Source organism: Phaethon lepturus, unplaced genomic scaffold, assembly GCF_000687285.1.
Source record: "Phaethon lepturus isolate BGI_N335 unplaced genomic scaffold, ASM68728v1 scaffold15754, whole genome shotgun sequence".
Classification (NCBI taxonomy): Eukaryota; Metazoa; Chordata; class Aves; order Phaethontiformes; family Phaethontidae; genus Phaethon; species Phaethon lepturus.
The window spans coordinates 16,404-37,618 of record NW_010537107.1 but is presented as its reverse complement, the minus strand read 5'-3'; the positions used below and the strand labels follow the sequence as shown (position 1 = coordinate 37,618).

At 39.1% G+C, this 21,215-nt stretch overlaps 1 long non-coding RNA gene across 1 annotated transcript in view; it reads right to left on the bottom strand.

Moving 5' to 3' along the window:
• Positions 1 to 2,208: 2,208 nt before the first annotated feature.
• The window catches only part of LOC104620229, a 29,214-nt gene continuing 10,207 nt past the window's right edge, over positions 2,209 to 21,215 (bottom strand). The window contains exons 2-3 of the long non-coding RNA XR_738029.1: positions 14,996 to 15,109; positions 2,209 to 2,261 (exon numbers count right to left, since the gene is read on the bottom strand). This is a non-coding gene — a long non-coding RNA (uncharacterized LOC104620229). The remainder of the gene's footprint in view (positions 2,262 to 14,995; positions 15,110 to 21,215) is intronic.

Here is a 21,215-nt window from a genome sequence, read left to right as displayed (position 1 = left end):
TATGTTACGGTATGCCCCAAAACATGAGTATTTAACGCAGGCAATAAGAGCACTAGAAGAAACAATGTGGATGGGCATGATGAAATCCCTGGAATAAATGGTGAAACAACTGTATACATAGTAAAACTAAAGTAGTTGTGAAACCAAATATTTAAGGTAACTGGAATTAAATTAGTCAGGTATGCAGCTGGGAAATAGAAAGCAAAGCAAAGGACTGAGAAGGTTTTTCAAATACACAGAGAAGAGCACATGATTTCATTCCCAGCTATCCTGGTTTCAGCCAGGGTAGAGTTAATTTTCTTCATAGAAGCTAGTGCGAGGCTGTTTTGGATATGGGATGAGAAAACGTTGATAACGTGCTGATGTTTTGAGTTGTTGCTAAGTAGTCAAGGACAGTCCAGCTTCTTGTGCTGGCCTGCCAGCAAGAAAGCTGGGGGTGCACGGGAAGTTGGGAGGGGACACAGACAGGACAGCTGACCCAGGCTGGCCAAAGAGATATTCCATACCATATAATGTCATGCTCAGTATATAAAGCTGGGACGAAGAAGAAGGAAGGGGTGGAGGGACGTCTGGAGTTATGGCGCCTGTATTCCCAAGAAACCATTACGTGTGATGGAGCCCTGCTTCCCTGGAGATGGCTGAACACCTGCCTGACCATGGGGAGTAATGAATGAATTCCTTGCTTTGCTTTGCTTGCGTGCACGGCTTTTGCTTTACTTATTAAACTGTCTTTATCTCAAACCATGAGTTTCCTCACTTTTAATCCTCCGATTCTCTCCCCCATCCCACCATGGGGGAGTGAGCGGCTGCATGGGGCTTAGTTGCCGGCTGGGCCTAAACCACGACACCAGCTTTGCCAGTATTGCATCAATTAACAAGCAGTTTTCAAGACTATCTCCTCATCCAAGCCCTAAAGCAAGAAGACTACAACATGAAAAGATCCAAAGAGTCACCACCTGACCTTCATTAACACAGGTGTGACAGACACATCTCAGGAAGAATTGGCAAGAGAGAGGGTATGACTACTTTTAATAGATGTATTTTCAAAGTAAATAAATTTTTAATGTCTCACTTAATGCACTTGTAGCTGGAAATCCTCATTTGACAAGCTTTTTGTTTTAAAAAAAAAGAAAAGGTGTGATCACTAACTATTGGAGAAACTTATTAGAAATTCAGAAAAAAGGGATATCATACCTAGACAACTCAGTGTTTTATCGTCCACACAGCTTTTCCAGATGAAAATCACACAGTTTATTTGACATTTAGTAGACACCCAATCAGCTGGCTGCAAATTACAGTTTTGGAAGAAAATAACCTTTTCTGAAGTTCTAAAATGGGGACTGCATACCAGTTTAGTACTAAGCAGGAAAGTTATCCATGCTCATTCTGGAATGGAAGAGTTATCTGCCTGTTTTCCAAGCCAGTGCACATTATGTTGACACTCATCAGCTAAGAAAAGTAGAACCAGAATTAAATGCTCCAGTTAAATCAAACATGTGAGAAACAGAAAGAACCTAAAGCACATTTTCCACTTTTACTATACAGAGAAACAATGGCAATACATCATGATCAAGTACTGCTACTCGATCAGAGCGCTATAACAGATTATTGCCGTAAAATACTGGGAAAATGGCTACTTAATACTATACCAACAGCATTGCCACCTACTCTTGGCTCAAAATTCTAAAGCTAATGACTAGATGTATGAGAAAACTTGGTAGTTCTTTGTACAGACATATGCAGTCAAGGAATAAAAGTTTGGCAATAGATGTATCAGAGAGTGCAGAATGAACGTTAAAGATTTAGAGGTTGGCACATGACAGAAAACCAATGGTTTACCAAGATAGAGGGGCCTGAGCATGTTCATTCCCACCATGAAATTTCTGAACATCAGTGCTTCTGGAAGTAACATTTCATCTATAAGATCAAACAGGGCAACAAACAGCACTAGTTGGGGAAAATACAAATTTCCAAAGTCATGTATCCTCAGAACAGCATGCCATTGAAATCCTAAAAGCAGCAGCACTATTACCACCAAATATGTGCTTGGTTTTGGTTTTGTTATTTTTAAAGAATGCAAGACAGTCACACATAGCATTTATTCAGAATACAGCCATCCAAGAATCAGTAATACACAAAAAGAGGCTTTTCCTACCAGCTGATTTTGGAGTGAATTTGTCCCTGTTGGCTGCACATACTGCCAGTAGCCTGTATCCAAGATCCAAGTCAAATCCTTGCTGAGCTGCCACTCGACTAACCACCTGCAAAGGGAAGGAGAGAAAGCTTCATTAGGGGTTACTCGAGCTCTTTGCAAAGTTGAAACATCAACCTGCTTATCGGCACTAATGTTAGGCAACTGAATCTGCTGTGATGGCCACAGTACAAACATGGTGTGAGGCATTGCTCTCCAGTAGTTCCCAGTGCAAGCACAGCAAACCGAACACAGGAGCCTTCTGGTGATCTGGTTATTTGACCACTTGCCAGAAGAAAGGCCTAGTAGTTCCATGAAAGCTGGAGAGACAAAGCTTTTCCAGAAGAAATAATGTAAGAAAAATGTATGCAAGGATCATACAGAATACATTTTACCGTACTTGAGACTTCAAGATGCAAAGTCTCTAAGCCTCTACCTCTGTGTCACAAGCAGTTCCTGGCCCTGTTTTCAAGAGCAGTGCCCACGTTTAGGTTAAAATGCCCTTCTCCACACTGATGGGCAGTGTTCTGCTACGCTGTGATCAGTGTCACAGTTGCTGCATTTCAACAATACCCTATTGGGAAGCACATTTACTACAGTTTCAGAATAAATAGGCCTGTGCAAGAAGTATTTGCCAAACACATTAAATAGGGAAAGAAGATTTTTGGGTTTTTTACTTCTCCTGGAAATGGGAGCTGATCTAGAAGGACTAGCAAAACTAGGTAAATCCAAGACTGGGGTTAAGGATGAAAAGCAGTCAACTCTTTCTCCAGGCCAGCAACTCAACTATCAGCCAAGAATGTATCTGCATGAAAATCTACATAGTATAAAAACAATACTGTGCCCATTCTGGCAAACTGTGCTGAAGTTATACACAGCAGAGCTTTCATATTGCCTGCTAGTGGCACAGGATGACTTCAGACTCAGAGGCATAGATAAAACAGATTATTCTTAACATTGCCATTACTGCTTTGCATCGAAACAATGGTCAAGGAACTCCAAAAGAAACAGAAGACCATTTCCTTGTGTGAAGCAAAAGTCCCTATCCTAAATAGCTTACAATACAAGAAAATACCCTTTTCCCACCCCTGTCTCCCTCTGAGAGCTTCTTTCTAAATTAATGACACTGCCATTATCTCTGTCCAGGACCGGTTCCCTCAAAAAAGAACAGAGTAAAGAACCAACATATGTGATAACCTACAAATGGTAAATAAGTGCATTATTCTGCTCTACCTACTCAACACTATTACATGAATCTTATTATTTTGAATTTTTTACAATATACACTTTTCATAATTAACAATTATGAAACAAAATTTCTTTCTTAAGAAAATATTAGCATGGATAAAGTTCCCAAGTAGATTTTTATTGTTTCTGTTGTTCCTAGTAATTTAGAAATTACAGATTCACGTGAATTTATCAGGTAGGAATATCCCCTCCGTAAGTTTTTTTTAACCCTCGCAATCTCAAAACTGAGCAGTAGAGACCTGCAGGGAAATGAAATGAGAATTTGGGTTAATCGGTACAGTAACACACAGCCCTAGAACACCCCTACGATTTTATCTCCTGTTTCTCTTTAGACTTACAATTGTAAGTTTTAGATAGGAAAGAAAAAATAATTTGCCAGAAAGAATGCAATTATTTTTGACAAATAAAAACACTCATTTCCAACTTTTAATTCTTTAGACTTCAAAGTCTCATTGTTGTTAATATCCTGCTAAGACTGGGTCCAAACTTGCAAAGATAAGATAAAACAAACACACACAGGCAAAAGAACAACAGCAGAACAACAAAATAGCTCATATTTCACATTAAGTTAGCAATAGGAGTGAAGACTGGTGGGCTATGAGATCTGGAAGACACTTACACACCTGGGAATCTAACTGTTCCCTTTTCCCACTTCCAGTACCACCATAGTTCAGCCACTGACAGGTAGACTTTAGGGAAGGAATCAGTAGGAAGTAGGCAGAAAGCTCCTCTAAAACAACCTCTAACAAGAGGCTCCTGAGGGCAATGTCTCCTTAACGTGTAAACACTATTTAAACTCCTTCAGGCATCATCTACTGTACCATCAGAGAGGAAGGCATTTCAGAGTGGTACACAGGTTTATAGAATGAAGGAGAAGGGGCCTTCCCATTTTCTGTTTTGAAAAAGCACATTATCATTGAACAAGTTATTTTGAAATTGGATGGGAACCAAGGCAGATACATACACCTGCTCATCAGTAAGCACACAGTAACTTAAGAAACACATTGTCTGCTTATATGCTTGGTTCATTTTAAAACATGTAGCTACAAATACTGAGACTCTGCTAGCCAGAGGCCAAATCACTACTCTCAGCTGACATCTTGCTAATTACAGAAAAAATTCTACGGGTAAGTCAGGAAATACAGAGAATCATAAAACCCTGAGCCCATGAAAACCAATCTATGATTGCAATGTCTTCAGTGAACGGATTGCAAAGTCGGGGTCACAGTCCCAGTTCTAGCAACAGGCCAACCTGTTACACTTCATTCGACATCAGTTTCCTTTTCTAATTTCCTCCACCAGAGAAGGCACTGCTCTGTACCTCGCCACGGCCAAGAGCAGAGCTTCCAGGGCGCGCAGCCCCAATGCTTACTGCACCTCGATGGCCATGGCAGCATCTTACTAAAGCCTACCCCAAAGCAGGTGGAGCTATACCTTAGCAAGCACTGCAAGCAGAAGGCTAAGCACGAGAAGGTGGAATCTGAACTTGCGAGTCTAGAGAAGCCACCCAGTCAAACTATTACTTATTGCTCAATTTTTTCATTGAAAATGTGAGGGAAAACTGCAAATTCGTATTAGCTAAAAAAACAAACGAACCCCAAACCACAACACCCCCCCCCAATTTCAAATAAAGTGCTTCCACTGACAAACTGCATAAAAAACCCTCATCTACTTAACAGAAAACAGACATTTCTAATAAAATTTTCATTTTGCCAAGAGTCATTTTTCACCTGAATTTTTCTTCTATGTGCTCCACTAAATGCAGAAAGAGGCTCTGTAAAACAAACTGATCTAGCTGTGCTCAAGAGACTTTCTCTGGGCCCTTCTCCCCTGGCCCTTGGCTTTTGTACATCACTCCTCAGTACACCCCTTGGTCAACACAAATAGGGTGGTTCACTTCTTATTTCCAGTTTCTTCATAGACTTACAAATCTTTGCATTAACGTATTTAAAGTTTTTCTTTCAATTGTGACAGCCAAAGACTTACTTTTATTTCAAAATGAAAGTTGAAGAGAACAGATCATACATCCTGCCAAAGACCTTGTTTCAGGTTGCCTACAGCTGAAGTCAGACATTGCTCACTCAGTACTTGGAAGGCTTTCCTCCAGTGAACCTGTATGCTAGGGATCTCCCGGCCTTTTAGATAAACACTGAAATTTCTCAGAAACAAGATGACAAATGCGTCATAGAAATATGATTCCAAAAACATAAAGATCTAACTACAAGACATTTGGTAAGTTGAATATATTCAAGCTAGCAGACCCTGCTGAAGTTTACCTTAGAGTGCCCCAAAGGAACTAGCCCTGGCAAACCTTGTAACTACTAATGATTATCTTCAGCAATTCATTCACGACACAAGACCTTGGTGGCAGATCAAATCTCTGGTTTTAGGATGGTAAAACAGTGAATCTCAGAAATTACAGGTGCACAGACAAAAAAAAAACAAATTATGAAAGAAATATTAAGTGAGTAATAGAAAACATCATCATGAATCCATCAGCACAGTGCAGTTTTCTTCTTTGAAGAGTTAACTGGCCTTGCAAGTATAAGGAAGTTAGTGGATGTAACATATCTTAGCTCTAATATGCCTTTTGACATTGCCCTATATGACATTGTCACATAGGAACATAGCCCAGATGACAGTAGTGTAAATTTTATCCAGACTATTAATTAATAGCCCTCCGTCAAATTATAACTTGTCCTGGATATGGGTCATATCAATATATTCACTTGTGACTTGGACAATGAAACAGAGCAAATTGCAAAACTTCTAGATAACAGGCAGAAGAATCCGCAAGCACTTAAGAGGACAGGATAAGAGTTTAAAATAACCTTTACCAACTCGAAAAATGTTTCAAAACCCAAGCCAAACACACATATGAAATACTATACATTGGAAAGAAAAATTTAACGCCCAAATACAAAATTAGGAACACATGGCAGAATTCATCTGCTCAACGTACAAGTGACTAAGGATAAATGTTGGGAAAATGTTCTAGGTATTAAAGATCACCAACCACTGGAACAGTCTACCTATCCATCCTTGGAGTTCAGGGGGTAAGGGGATTTATAGTAGACCAGAAAATATCTATATGACATCCCAGCCCAGGGAAGAAGAGTAGACACCATGCTGTCTTAGGTCCTTCCCAAGCTAAAACTCAGCAATTCCAGATACCTGCTGCTGACTGGAGCCACCCAGCTCAGTCTGAACCCTGTCCTAGGAACTCCTCCAAGTGTGAACCCTCCTCTGACTTTGATCTTACTCAGGTAACAGCGCTGAAGTGCTGATCAGATGGGATCGAGTCAATGCAGTTCCAATTATCTATTCAATGTTATGGCTAAGTGATAAGATACAACTTGCAAACACACTCAGGCTTTCTCTAACAGCTAATTCAAGTTGAGCACACGGGCAAAAATTCAGACAACAAGCAGGCGGCACCATGCGTTCAACCATGACTTCATTCTGCAATGCTGTAAGCATGCATCTTAGTTGACCTAAGCATACATGTTATAAAATTCAGTTGAAAAGTAGTGCATTAAAAAAAAAAAAAGATATAGTTGCCAGGGATACCACAATCATGAACTAAGATCATCCTTTACCATATTTGAGAGAGGCAAGCCCAAGGTTCAACGCTTAATATTTCTCTGTTATTTTATAATAACAGTTTAGACAGCTAGACCTTATAAAAGCTAGCCCATTTCCTACACATGCTTGTAACAGCTTTTATTTTAACTTAGATATGGTGCTGACAACTATTTCAAATTGTGTCTTTAAAGGAACATATACCTTATTTGGAAACAAACATTATTGTAACATTAACCACCAATAATAAAATCTGATCACCCCAAACCTTTGAAAACTTTAATCTGAATAATATTGCATTCATAACTGAGACATTGCATTCACTGCCTGTGACATAGCTCTGCAGAGTTCCAGATGCCTGAACTCTCAGCAAGGGGAAAACGATGAGAGTTAGGTTTTTAGTAATGTGAAAAGCAGAAAAATTTGGCTACCAACTTCTTTTCTCTTTGCTGAAGGTAACTGCAATACCTTTTTTTTTTTTCCTTTCCTCCTTTTGCAAGGCTAAGGAGCTACATCACGGCAAGCTCCACTCCCTGCCCTCCTTGTCATCACACCTCGAAGTACTGGAACAATATACCTCTTAACCTAGCAGGCCTGTTAATCAAGAGAGCTATATGACTGCTTATTACAAAACTCCCTTTCCATTATGTTGCACTTTCAATGAATCTCTTAACTAGCAGCAGTCAAGAGCACCCCCCCCTGCTGGCATCAGAATGAATTTTACCAATTCAATTTGCTGGCTGCTCAAAACTAAAAATGCCAGCTGATTGCTAGTTCAGACAGCTCTGTGTTCAGCCACTTGTGCATACTTGAAATTATCTGAATGCAGTTTGAAGACTACAGCAGAAATTTTGTAATTAGAATTCTGCAATGTAGATGGTAATTTTTCCCCCTCAGTAACACACAAAGATCAGATAAACAGGAAGCAAATTGAGGAATTTCACAACATTAATAGTGATCTGCCTCAAACAAGAAAAAAAAGGGAGGAAAGGGAGAAAGAAGTCTTTGTGATCCAAAGTCCTGGTCTGATGAGACTTCTACATTCCAGTTGCAGAAGGGCTACCTCAACAATACAGGCAATCAAAGCAGGTGAGTAAAGTTACATATCATTAACTAGTTTTTTGCCTTTGACACTTGAAAACACACATTAAGTAGGTTCCACAAATGTAAGAGACTCTACAGAGCCCTTGTATTCAAACTGGGGTTTTCTTAAAATATATTTCCCACCCCATTAGGTGGATTAGAACCATATTTTCAAAATAAAATAAACCAGTATCCTTGCCATCTACTACTTTTCTTGACAGTCCCGGAAACAGTGAAGTAAACCACGCTGAATAAGGATATCTCCTCCTTCACATCCTCTTCCTCTCCTCTGCATGTCTCTAACAACAATAAACACAGAAGAGAAGGTCACTATACTCAACCGCCTCCATCTGAAATTTTCTCCCAGAGGGAAAGATGCAGGGGTTTTGCTGTAATTAAGCCAGCTGATCACTGGATCACTGCAATTCTATTGCCACCTGAGTCCTGGCAGACTGAACAATGATACAGATGAAACATACAGCCATCACATGAAGCAAGTGACAGAGGAATTCCAAAAGCATTTTAATTTGGACAGCAATGTATCTCAAACAAATATTTTGAAGTTGTGAGACAGCCCATGTCTTGACTAATGAAATTAAGCTTTAAAACGGGCTTCAGGACACCATGAGGTCATACAACAGCCAGTAGTACTGAGTTATTTGGTAGCATAATGAGCTGCTCTGAAGCAGAATGTTCTGTGCTTGCTGTCTGTACCCTGATGGTACAGCACATACACAGCCCTGGAGTGCAGTGATGCACTGCAAACACATAAAACTGTGTGTTTAAATGCAGGGAGAGGACGATGGACGCAGAATTTCTTCCATGTGAACTTTTTGCTCTGGAAGTCTTGGATACAAAGACTAAATGCAACATTTCCAGGGCTCTAATGGGCAGCTGCATCCTGCCATTTTCTGGGTATAGATATGCTGAACCAACTCTTCCATCTATTAGGACTCACATTCACATCCTAACCCGATTTGAAATCTGGTTTTTTGAAAGTCACATGTTGATTTTGATTACATACTTTTCTGCATTAAACAGAATGAACCCAGCCTAGCCTGAAGTCAATGTAGCAGCAGACACCTTGTGAACACATTAGCACTAGCTCAGCTTTGTTGGTTTTACTGTATGATGCATCCTGTTGTGGAATATTGACATTATTCAAAAATATCATTCTTGTCTTTTTTTTAATATCAATTATATTTTTCATTACATCTCAGATGAGCTAAAATAGATTTCTGTATCATGAAACTGAGAGCAGCTATTTTTATTTTTCTTAACATGACACCCCCCCAAATCTAAATTCTATGATTTTCCAAAGAGAAATGCAATTCAAAAGATTGTTGTACCACGTATCAGTATCACTAAAAAATGAACCTATAGTGGATACTTCCATCCGTTTAGCACAAATTATTATTTCAGCAACTCTCTTCAGCAGTACAGAGATCTAGCAAGAGCTACAAGCAGCACAGAAGATGTAAGTCCATAATCTTCAGATAGAGTACAACTATCACTACAGCTCTGGGTGTTGTTTTTCTTTAATATAAAGAGAAACATTTCTTAAACACGGGTGAGGTTTCCCACAACTAATGACTGAGGTAGACCAAACATTTGGAGAAGAACTCTAGAACATTAAGATAGTGGGGGGTAAAAGCATTTTTTTATGACTATTTAGCATAGCTTTTTTGTGGACAAACTGGGGTAGGAAGTGCCATCTCTTGGATGGAAAGGGAAACCCCAGTCCTAACCAGGGTGGTCAGAGACCCCAGTTTTCACCAGAGAAACTCTGTCACATTCAGTGCTTCGGCCAAGAACCAGCTCAGGCAAGCACACCCTGCTTACCTAAATTCCTCCCATTGTCCAAAACCCTTATGGCACTGGATTTTAATTTCTTAGACTAAGCCTCTAGGTACAGCTACAGAGCAACTGCACTCAGCTGTGCTTCTCTTGCCTTTTCATTTCCTTCTCAGGCAAGCTGAAGAGCCCTGAAGAACGACGAACTTGGTGCCTTGTAACACTGAAGCACCAAGAACAAAGCAGTGCCTTTATCGTCCTTTATCATACGGACAAGTCTGTAAATCTGTCCATTTTGCTCTCAGCTGTCCCCTTGTTGCCATTCTTGCTGCAGCACCGACACAAAAGATAGCCAATGCCCTCAGTAAGATCATTTACATGTTAAACGAGCAGACCTATGGGGTGAGGCTAGGGCAGATCTGAGACAAGGCAGAAGAGTGAGACAACCTTGTCCAGCCAAACTAGGTTTGGTTTTGTGTTTTGTGGTTTGTTTTTTTTTTTTTTTTAATGCTGTGTAGTAACCAAAGCTGTTTGTTTCAGAAGACAGCAAGGTACTGCCCTGTACAGTTCATTTTTAGAGAATGATATGCTTAAATTTATCAAGAATATTAGGCTTACCATAATATAACCTCATCCCAAAGTGCTTTATAAACAATGAACACTAGAGTCAGAAACTGTTTCAATCTTAATGAAAACATAGCTTTGTCTGGTTTATGGAAAGTGGCCTTTATTTTAATCAGCTCCCCCTAACACTATGCAAGAAGTAATGTTACATACCAAAGAACACTGTACCTGTTGCAATTTCAGTAATTTATAGAAACAATGTTTTCAATTATAATTCAAATTTCTGGCCTACAGACAGTGCTATTTGATTTGAAAATAACCACCATTGAAAAATAACACCTAGCTTTCCTTGGCAAGTTAGAAGAGAGTTTGTCATCTCTGCTAAAAAGACTTGATTGCATGAGTTCCATCAAAGCTGTTTAAGGGAACCTTTCTGTAGCCTGTAGCTTGCAAAGAGGAAAAGAGATTCAAAGCTTACCCCTCTCTCCTTGATGTTCTATTAACCTGTTAAAATGCATTTTCTTTATAAGCCTGTGTTACGCACTCACTTTGGTGATTTTCTTTAATAGGTGAGCACAAAAAAGTAAGGTCTAGAATCAGTGTCTGCCAGAACTGTCTGAACATAACAGTGATGCACGTGCAGTCACACACATTTCTGCCAGAAGGGGCACAACTTTTGGGGGTTAGATCATGAAAAAGAATTAGTTTTTATAGAACAAGCTATAGGTTTACCTGTGTACCCTAAACATTTTCTCCTTGACTGTTTGCACTGTGCAGAATTATTCCAGTTTTATTCATAGGCCTTGACAGCATCAGCCTAAGTTCTTTAACACAAGCATAAGTTATTTCAACTCTAAAATTGCAATCATTTAAAGTATCCTATACAATGAACACAAAGTATTTAACTAGCTAAAAAAAGCCTGTTTACAGGCCTTATTAGAGATCTCTCTGGTAAAATTTCAGTTGTTGTACCAAATCCCAAGTTTGCTCTTGAGATAAGAAAACCATTCCTATTATCCTGCATACAATGTCACTGGAGTACACAGTAGCAAATTTAACTCCAGTAATATCAAGCACTGCTGATAGGTAAAAATTATTAGCTACTGCTAATAGCCAGTATATATACTGTGCACATAGAGAAACAAAATCACACAGGAAAAATGAACATTAGAAACATGTTGACATTCAACATGTGCTGTCTAGCTAACTCATGAAATTTTGAAGTCATCAAGATTTCTGCTAAGTGCTGGCATTACAATTTACGCACAGAAAACCTTCCGTAACAGCTATATTATTATCAAAAACAGTGGTTCTCTAAGTGAAGCTGTAAGCTTTTCTGCTGATGCCCAAGCAGAATATTTCTAAGACCATTCTGCATCCATTCAGGGTCTGTTAAGACTGGCAACAGGAATAAAAACATACTGGTGTTATAAAGTGCACCAGATATTGCTGAGAGTGCAGATACAAAGATGGTATGTGGGATAAACAGAACTACTGTCTAAGAACCACTTCTTAAAATTAAAGCACAATTTTAAGATTTTGAGCATTGTTTCACATTTTTATTAATAGCATTAAATCTAATTGGTTTATTATAAGTAACTATTATACAGAAGACTTAAATGATGCAAAGAAACTTTTATACCAGAGGTACCGTTAAATTGGCTATTCATAATACAATAGGTCTGTTTTGACGCTCTGTCATTACATCTCATGCATTTAAACTTTGCAGCGTATGAATGGATGGTTTGTTCATTCCTGAGAGAGCTTGCCCTTCTGCAGTCATGACATATTAATATATTTCAATGTGGATTAGTATCTACCATGTTATCCACTAGTAGGATATGATGATTCATATCCCTTGATGGTTCCAGAACTATTCGGTATACCACTTCTCCCCTCGTCAGACAGCTAACAGAACAGAATGGCGTAAAAGGGGAAAAAAAAAAAAAAAGAATCCTTTTGTACACTACAGAGAAGCCTTACAAGCAAGCAAACATTTTTAGCATTTGTAGAATTGTTGGATTAAATGCACTTGGCTTTAGGAATCCACACAGCTCAAATGTAATGATAGTAGAGACTAATATGCTTTTTAAAGCATATTAAAAAATATGATAGTTTTAAGGGAACTTGTTTTTGAAGGTCTTTTTAAAGACTGGCAAAATAAAACAATAATCCTGTTTTAGTGGTTGAACAGACTTTCATATTGATTTTTCTTGTAGCATAATCCTCACAAAGAAGAACTTTGATAAATTTTGTCAGCATTAAGAAAAATTGGCTCCTGATAGTCCAGAACATGCAGCTAAGCAAGCTAATGTTAAATTTACTCACGATATTGCAGTATTTCAGCTGCCTTGCACTTATTTGCAACTTTCTGAACAATTTCCCTGAAAACAGACTGAAGTTTTATCATGTTTGTTACATAAGAGTAGATAAACACATCCTCCTGCGAGAGGACAACAAGCCTCAACATTGATCTTTGCTAAATTTTAAAGAAATTATTATTTAGAAAGAAGTTATATATGAGCAAGCTCAGATAGAATGAATTTTTAAAAGAAAAAAGGAGACCTTGCCTACTGTACTGCTACATATTAGGAAGAAACAGGACATACCACCCTCTTGGGGTATAATCATGTAGGTAAGCCGGTTTAATGGGAAGCAGGAAGAGGGACGTATGGAGTGAGAAATTAAGGAATACTCCTCCTCAGAGATTTTAAAATTACAAACATGAAACACGTATTCATTGCAGTTTATATGCATTCTGCAAATCTTAACCAAACCAACTGGTTAAGTTCCTGTGTTTTTTCCTTGTTAGGAATATAATGAGATTACAACACGCGATAAAGACACTGCTGTCAGTCAGTCCCACGCTGCAGATAGTGCTCTCCCATAACAAGCTTGGCAAAGGGGGATTCCATGCCACACTGTTCAGATTTCAGGGAGAAGTATCAAGCGAAGCAATACATGCTGTTCAAATCTTAACAGTACTTAGATAGTAAGGATTTTTCTTTCTTTCTCGACAGAAGAAAAATAGTATTTTCATTTCAACAAACTCTGATAACTTCTTCTCGCTTTCCCTATGCTCTGTGAAGACAGTGAATCACTGACAGACAGACCTTATTCTGACCCTGCACTTGGGCAGGGCTGCAAGTCTGCTTATGTAGAAAGAAAAGATTTGAACAGCAAGGAAGTTGCAGGTCAGATTTACAATGTTCTAGCAGAGGTCTGCAGAGAAATACTGTGCACAAGCTGCCTAAATATACTAGAGCTGAATGTCTCCTTTCCCAAACGCTAACCTGAAAATGCTAGCAAATTTTTAAAAAAGAATAAATAAAATATATTTATGGTCACATCAGATCCTATGTACAGTTTTTAATGATTGAGGTTATACAGTGAAGATAATTTTTACTTCAAAAAAAATTGTTAAATATCTTATCTTCGGCCTCTACTAACATTTTAAACTTTTTACATTTTTTTTTCTGATTGGAAGAATGATATGCACCTCCTTAGATCACTGGATTTATTTTAACTTTTGGACGTAGAAACCTGAAGGATGCTATACACTTGGGCACATTAAGATGGAGCCATTCCTTAACATTTGGATTTCTGGCAACTAAATCTCAGTCTATATGTTTTATATACATAAGCTATATAATGCATGTAAATAATGCATGCACTGCTGCCCCCCCCCCAATACAATGATGATCTCTTCAATAGTAACTTCAAAATTTCCATCTCCTTTCTGACTCTTTATCGATATCAACTTGTTCTGCAAAGTGCAGTGATGCTTTTGAACACTCCTACTCCAGTCAGAATTCAATTCCTCTAAAGTCTTGACTCCACATATAAATTTTGGACTGGATCCTGCTGCTGGGTGCACGCGAAATAAAACTTTGAAGACAAAAAGTGCTGTTGTGTACACAATAAAATATATTTTCAATGCATTATAATGAAATTGCTTTAGAAACTGCAGTGGTCTTAATAAAGAGTGAAGGGGAAGAAAAGCACTGAAGTCAATAAAACTGTTGGAATTACTATGTCAGGATTAGACCTGCAGTCAATATATGTAACAAAGTAAGGTGAACAAACATGTCAGAAACACTGTTTAGCTGAAAGTACAGCATACTTGGGATAGAAAACAAGTGGCCCTCCAAACCCACCAAAAATGATCAAAGGAAAATAAATGCCCGAGAAGCCCACTAACTCCTCCGTAAGAGCACAGCTCGCTTAGCAATTTCAAACCATGAAAATAAATACTGTACGTGCATATCAAGTAACCTAGCCTGTGCACTTGTAAGTAATCTAACTATAATTTTTTTTCCCTTTTATGATTTAACTTGTTTTTACTGCATTTTGCTTCCTGTTAAGTAATGGAGTCATATAAACAGTTGTTAGGATTTGGCTTCAGTTGAAGATAAAAATTACAAAAAAGCCACAAAATGCTGACTCTGAAAATCAAGTTTCCTTGGCCACAACAGACTGCATACAGTATAAAATAGCGGGTAGGAACCACCGCCACAGAAAAGGTGGACATACCGTCAAACAACCCATCAGGCTCTGCTCAAACGGTCTCTGGAAGGCTCTGGGGTCTCCGCACCAGTCCAGGAGCTCTGTAGCTGCATTATGGAAGTTTGCAGGGTTCTGTAAGTGCTGGAAAGATGAAGCAACACTGTAAATACACACACAAGGGCTGACATTGTCTTTTCTACATCACATTAAAGCAATGTTTGGAAACTAGGAACAGCATATAATTCAGAAGCAGTACCTTAAATTGTACAGCTCACACAGAAAATCCTGCTTCATTCTTATTAACACTTATGCAGATTTTCTAATTTTTGATATGAACTCATTAGTTAGAGGCAAGCTGTAGCTGAAATAACAGAGCTCTCCTGAATTACTTCCTCCATAACATCACCTCTCCCATCTGCAAACTGGATTCTACTTGGAAACCAAAACTGTCTGAGCCTAAATTGAGGGATATTTCAGTCCTATGTTCAAAGTCTTCACTTTGGGCTTATGCCCCATTGTCGGGACATGCCAGCACAGCCATAACTTCCAACAATCACGATTGTAATCTTTGCCTGCCAACCAAGAAGCAAACATGACAGTCTCAGAAAATACTAGTGACAGAGCAAAGCACGCTCACTATACTGATCCTTTACAGGAGTTTTGGTTTTTGTTCATCATGATCTATCATCATGAGCAATTTAGGTGATCACCTCTGGGATGATGAAAAATGGAGGATTATTTCTTGACTGAAGTGTGGTGGGATTACCGCCATGACCGAAAATGTTTTCACATGCACAGGAAGTGCATAGAAGTTTCAGAGTGGAATCCTACCTCTCCTGAAGAGGCTGGCACAATTTTGAGAGAAAAATCTGGTTTCGTTTTGAAATTTGCACGGGCAATGCAATTTTTTAACTGTTACATTCATCTCTGCCTTTGTACTAAACAACCTGTAGTCCTGTTTTTAGAAGTATTTAGTAACTTACCTGATACTATCATTCACATTGTTATCCCTCACTGTGCTACATTGCCAAAGTATTCCAACATTTTAGCAGGAGCAGAGAGAGGGCACAGGAAAGAAGGAATACAATTTACATGAATAATATTGCTACTAAATTCTCCAGTTCTGGTAATGCTAGATATTTCAAAGGAAAGTCCAAAACAATAAGAAAAGAGTGTATTTAGGAATTGTTGGTATCTTTTTAAATAGCAGTTTTATAATTCTTGGGATTGCTGAGCAAAACGTGAAAATGAGCTGAGCATTTTATCTGGAAGGCACAAACCCCAGAGGCATTGTTTTAAAAATACATCATTATTTTTGAATCAGTTGCATAATTTGGGAAAACATGACTGCTTATTTCTAAGCATCTGGATTAATAATAATGTTCCCAATCTATTTTTTCCCCTTATCCCTTTCTGCCTCACAAGTTGCATATATTAACTCTATGATAAATGAAGGCAAAAAAATTCCTCCCATGCCAGGTTTTGAGGAGTTCCCAGTCTGTGAGCTTTTGGATCACATTACTGTAATTCTTATTCAATGAAGGCTCTTGGTCACAGGCCTTGTTTTAACAAGGGATGACCGACATATGGGGCATGGATTTTTAAAACAATGGCAGAATTTGTAAAAGCAGACAAGCATTGTGCAATGCTGTTTTCTTCCTCTGCTCTACAAACACTGACTACAGCTCATGCTGCCATCCAGTCTGATAGCTTTACATAGGCTGCATTTCAGAACAACACTTCCTTGCCAACTGATCTAGTCGTTGGAGTCGTCAAACTATTGCATACAGAAATTAAAGACAAGAATCTAAGTAAATAAATGTAAGCAGCCATATTTTAAGGCTTCTTGTAAAAAACGTCCCATGAACAGAGCCAGCAGTTTGAGTTACAAATCTTCTAAGTAAAAGAGAAAAGGATGCCTTTTTGAAGGCTTTATTTAATCCTCCAGAGAACTGATTGCCTGACACCCACATCTCTCAGTGTGTACTGCTCCTTCTGCATGCCACTTTCATCTGCAAGGGAAACAGAAGTTGATTCAAACCCCTCTACAACAGCACATGTAACCTCTGCTACTATCAAGCATACTATTTCCAGACGGCAGGAAAGGCGTGTAAGCTGGTGAACAAATCGCACAATACTAAACACATAACTGCACTGGTAGGACACAAGTCACAGATCTCTCAGTATGGAAGAAAAACAACCCCAAAACCAAAATCCTGTTCCACACAGAAACAACATAAGAAAAAAGTCACTGAAAGCTACTCAATTCTGTACTTTAGTCTTTAGCAATCCTTCTCTTCTTGGGAAATGAACAGAGATCTACTGAAGAAAAGCCCTAAATAAGAGCTAGATACTATTTATTTTCACCAGTGTTGCCATTTGCCAGCTGCACACACGACATCTTCCACTAACACTTACAATGAAATTTCCCCATTGAGAAACAGACATTATACTTGAATCAGAACAGTTTTTATAGATTTAGGCTAACAAATGAAAAGCAGAGCAGGACCGTAACCATATGCTTAATTTTCAGTTTAGCACCACATAATGCCCATTTCTACTTACCATGACACCACTGAAATGCAGTATCCCTTTCCTAGAGTAAAGGTGCAACATATATTAATTTTGCACTTCTCTGTGGAAGAAAAGGCTCCTTCCACCTGTATCAAACCACTGGTGATCTCAATGACTTCATTTGTTTGTTCTCTAACTTTCCATCAAGTTATTTCACTGCACCAGGACTGAGCACTGAGGCACACTATCATAACCCATATTTTAAACACGGAGGGGATGCTGAAATCCTGACTACTTAAGTGTAACTACGCAACTGAAACTAGCTTAGAAATTTGTTGGGCAAGATGAGAAATTCTATTAGTTCCATTATAGGCTGAAAAGCCCCAAACAAACCATAAGAAAAAGTTGTCTGAAAACCAGTCGTTTCCATCTCTGTGAAGTGGATTTGAATAGTTTCTGGGGCAAGAGAAAAACAGGTCCTGTGAAGACACTTCTAGCAGTGTCACGCACGGTTCTGTCTGGAACATATTTCTCACAGCTTTCTGCCTTTTTAATGTCTTTAAATTAAGGTTTTCTTCAGATTTTGCTTTTTCAGATTACAGAGTGCAAGGTTACTATTGTGGAAAACAAAGAGAAGATCCAGCATGAACCAAAGCTTGAAGACAGGTGCAATTCCTTCCTTGAGTTATGCAAGGAGACATTCCAAATGCCTGCTGTGATTTTTTTATTTATTGACAGTTTAAACAATGCACCCGGGGCAAAAAGCCCCAATGTCATTTGCATCCTCACAACAAAAAGACTGCCTGAGAAGAATATTACATCTACTATATTCATGGAACAAGAAATTAAAAGAGATTTTCTTAGCTCTTGATCCAAGAACAGAAGTACAAAACAAAGCTGATGCCAGACCCATCCATCAGCTTTGTTGTGAAGTATTTCCCATGCATGGCTCCATCCTCTTCAACTGAATTACTGGCAGCATTTTGACAGAAGCAAGGCATGTGTCTGAAGAGTCTAGTTTGAAACCATGCTTCATGTAAACAAGGGGGGAAAAAAACCCAAACCAACCAACCACTTCATTAGTAGATCGTTTACAAAAAAAGTGACAATGAACCAGATCTTGCTATGACACGCCTTGGTATATCTTCAAAGCTACTACTGAAGGGCCACCTAACACCACCATGCTTGCAAGTAATGGTGTTTTCAACAAGTGGAGAGGATTTGTATGAATAAAATCTGGAGCAGAGATGAACAAAGCCATTGAACTGAATGAATCGGTTATTTACCAGATTGCTTTCAGTATCATCTGCTTTTTAGAAGGCTATTAGTGAAACATAACAATTTCCGTTATTTCAAAACCTAAGAAGGTTTTCAGTGTAATAATTTCTAACTCCAGAAACCTAATATTTTTTCAGCCTGAATGGAACAGAAATCACAGAAATACTTGATGCATGTGAATGTATCATTATTGTAGGGATCACCAGGTGGTGCTTTGAAAAGACAGAGTCATTTTTTTTTGGTCTTGGAAGGAATGTTGTGTTCTTTGTAGCACTTCAATTAACAGTTTCATGTAAGGGGATGAAGAAAACAGCGAAGGACTTTGCTCTCCACTTTACTATGCCCAACAAGAATGAATTGTACCAGCAAAGCACCTTTCTGAAGGCTGGGCTAACATTTGAGCTAGATTCCAGGGAAGACAGGAACACCTACCTGCTGCTCATGACCACCTCTGGCTTAAATGTTTTATTTATACAAAGAACAGACCATCTTTGTAAATTAGAGTGGACACGGGCAGAAGATGCAGGTACACTAGGACACCCGAGTTCATCAGCTTTTACAGCAACTGTCTGCATGCCTGTTCCATGGTTTGCTGCTGTGCAGTCGCTGGGGCGGGAGGATGACAACATTCACGTGAGTAGTTACGCACAATAACTAATATCACAGAATCATTAAGGTTGGAAAGGATCTTCAAGATCATCAAGTCCAACTGTTAACGCAACACCACCATGCCCCCTAAACCACTTCCCAAAGCGTCACGTCTACACATTTTTTGAACGTTTCCAGGGATGGTGACTCCACCACCTCCCTGGGCAGCCTGTTCCAATGCTTGACCACCCTCTCAGTGAAGAAGTTTTTCCTAATATCCAATCTAAACCTCCCCTGGTGCAACTTGAGGCCATTTCCTCTCGTCCTATCACCAGTTACTCAGGAGAAGAGACCAACACCCACCTCACCACAACCCCCTTTCAGGTAGCTGTAGAGAGCGATAAGGTCCCCCCCTCAGCCTCCTCTTCTCCAGACTGAACAACCCCAGCTCCCTCAGCCGCTCCTCGTAAGACTTGTGCTCCAGACCCCTCATCAGCTTTGTTGCCCTTCTCTGGACACGCTCCAGCACCTCAACGTCCTTCTTGTAGTGAGGGGCCCAAAACTGAACATGGTATTCAAGGTGCAGCCTCACCAGTGCCGAGTACAATCACTTCCCTACTCCTGATGAATATGTGGCAATTTTCAGTGCAAACATTTCAAAACACAGCCACTTCTTTAAATTGTTAGTCCCTTCCAATCAGGTGGTGATCAAAAAGTCTTGATATGCAATAAAAGTCTGCAATGAGCCCAAAAATATAAAGTTTGTACCACACAGGAATTCAGGCCCCTATGAGTGAAATAGGCATATGTAATGAAGAGCTTGCTTTTTTAAAAGGATACTAAAGCACAATTGAGTACTTTCAGTCTACACACCCACACCAAAGTGGGTGCAAACCACTTCCTGCAACCAAAGACTCAGTATGATTTTAGAGACAGAAACCAATTATCCACATTGAAATATGGCAAGGACAACAGCCTTATCTCCTCTAAATATAGAAGACTGCAACCCAGATGTACACTCATGTATCTTAGACAGATCAGTCTAATAAGTAATGGAAGAATAACAGCCAAAATTAAGAGCAATTACAGAGGGTTAAAGTTACCTCATGCACGTATCGAGAAATGCTAACATGACAGCAATGGTATGGAAACTGTGTAATTTAAACATGGGATCCATATGTTCCAGTTTGTTGCTATAGGAAACAAATGTAGAATTTCAATTTACAAATTACATATCTCTGGTGGCGGATTTTTTTCTCCTTTTTCTGCGGAATGCATCAGACTGAAGGCACAGACCTAATTTGCCACAACTTAACCTATTCAAAATGAGATGTCATGCAAATAAGTTTTTGAGCAGCAAACTGCTTAACTATGCTAAACAAGTTATTGCATTTATTTACGTGATGTCGCACCAAATTATAAAGTCTGACTCAAGTTGTCTGTTTATTTTGCCAAGTTACATCTGCTCTGTGTCTCACTCCTTGATTTAATTGAGCTGCTGAAGATAATATAACTTATCACACAGACACTATGCCATGTTGCTAGATTCTAGGTTAATTAACAGTAGCCTACAGTCACTGAATTTCTCACATGGTTAGCCACTTGGACCCTGTCTACTGTCTAGCTTCACTAAATCAATGAGTCTGGGAATTTTACATTAGTGATAGAACACGCTAGCAACATACAGAGCTTCTGAAGGCAAGAAAAAAGAAAAAACAGCTAGATGGTAGGTAGCATTTTCTTCACTCTGAAATTAACCCGTTCCTACACGCCGTGTGCCAAGGCTGCACGGTTGGCAAAACTTCTGGTACACCAATTGGGGAAATTAAATACAGGAGGCAGCTGCTCTCCCACAGGACAGAAAGCT